This window comes from Piliocolobus tephrosceles, chromosome 15 (assembly GCF_002776525.5).
Source record: "Piliocolobus tephrosceles isolate RC106 chromosome 15, ASM277652v3, whole genome shotgun sequence".
NCBI classification, from domain to species: domain Eukaryota; kingdom Metazoa; phylum Chordata; class Mammalia; order Primates; family Cercopithecidae; genus Piliocolobus; species Piliocolobus tephrosceles.
The window spans coordinates 97,736,290-97,738,366 of record NC_045448.1 but is presented as its reverse complement, the minus strand read 5'-3'; positions in this window follow the sequence as shown (position 1 = coordinate 97,738,366).

Below are 2,077 nucleotides of genomic sequence, written 5' to 3'. Positions count from 1 at the left end.
ACTTTGGGAGGCCGAGACAGGTGGATCACTCGAGATCAGTTCGAGACCAGTCTGGCAAAACCCCTTCTCTACTGAAAATACAAACATTAGGGGTGTGGTGGTCTGCACCTGTAATCCCAGCTACTTGGGAGGCTAAGGCATAAGAATCGCTTGAATCCAGAAGACGGAGGTTGCAGTGAGCTGAGATCACGCCACTGCACTTCAGCCTGGGTGATAAAGTGAGACTCTTTTCTCAAAAAATAGTAATAAATGCATAAATAAATAAACTTTTAGAAATTGAGGCACCTTTCTTTTCACCTGATTCTTTCCCATCACTTCCTGTAGGGAAGTTAAAGACCGGGACGCAGAGGGCACCCTGGACTCACACAAGGGAAGTATTTGAAGTAGCACCCATCTTCCATGTTAAAAATTTTTTGTATTGGTCATGAATGTATATAATTTAAACATCAGAAATTTTTAAAAGGAAGACAGTGAAAGGCCCCTTTCCCACCTTCCCTGTGCTCCCAATCTGTTCCATTTCCAACAGCCACAGTAGACAAATACTGTTTGGGTCCTTACTTTTTCTTCCAGATACATTTTATGAATATGCTATCCTTTCTAGGTAAGTATACACATATGTATATACACACACTCATTCACAAATATTCACACACATGACTCGTTTTCTGTTGCTACAAACTTAGTAGCTCAAAAAAGTCACAGTTACCTTCTCACAGTGTCAGTGGGTCAGGAGTCTGGATGTGGCTTTGCTGTGTCCACTACTCAGGCTTTCACAAGGTTGCATTCAAGGTGTCAGGTGAGCTGTATTCCTTTTGGAAGCTGCAAACTCTCTTCTCAGCTGTAGATGAGGAAAAATATCTGTTCCTCACTCATCCTAGGTTCATGGTTGAAGACTCTGTAACCAAAGATAAATCAACAAAAGAAAAGCATATGAATTAATTTAATGTAAGTTGTACATGATGCAGAAACCTCCATAACAAAATAAAGATCCCCACCAAATTGGCAAAACTGTGTCTTTTTGTGACAAGTTTGATGAAGAAGTGAATAGTCATAGAGAAGAGAAGTATGATTGGATTAAAAAGTATGATTCATGGTAATAAACTGGAGGAAACACAGCAAGGCCTGTTCATTCAGATTCTTCTCTGTGTCCCTGTATCACCAATAATAGGATGCTCCTTTCCTCTGAATACAGGGAAGGAAGGTACTGCTTTCATGAAGGACTTAGGACTTGCTTCACAGGAAGGTCAGAAACTTCTTCCTAGGTTTCTTTTTTTTTTTTTTTTTTGAGATGGAATCTCACCCAGGCTGGTCTGTCGCCCAGGCTGGAGTGCAGTGGCCTAATCTCAGCTCACTGAAAGCTCCGCCTCCTGGGTTGAGGCCATTCTCCTGCCTCAGCCTCCTGAGAAACTGGGACTACAGGCACCCGCCACCACACCCGGCTAATTTTTTGTATTTATTAGTAGAGACGGGGTTTCACTGTGTTAGCCAGGATGGTCTCAATCTCCTGACCTCATGATCCACTCGCCTCCGCCTCCCAGAGTGCTGGGATTACAGGCGTGAGCCACCGCACCCGGCCACTTCTTCCTGGGTTTTAAAGGCCTGCTTCAAGGGAGAAGGGCAGGAGGAAGGTAGAGAGAGATCCTCCTGTTTCTGCTCTTGTCTCAAATGCCAGTGTGCCATATTTTCGGATAATGTGTCCTGAACCCTATCAGAGCACACATGATTGTTAGCAGAGTTCAGTTCCTTGTATTTGTACGACTGAGGCCTCGGCTTCTAGAAGCTGAGCATAGTTCCCTAGCTGTGGCCCAATCACATTAACTTCACTTAATAACAGCTTGCATCTACAAAGCCAGCTCAGAAGCCTTGCGGATCCATTGGAAGGGCCCAGACCCTCTTTTAAGGACTCCATCTAATTAAATCAGGCTCAATCAGGATAACCTCTCTTTGTATGGACTCAAAGTCAACTGATTTGTGGTTTTCAGTTTTCCTCTTGGACAGATAAAAGTTGGGTAGTTAACACTCATTCTCACAACAGCAACAACAATAAAAACATGAACAAACTGAAAATTAACATGCT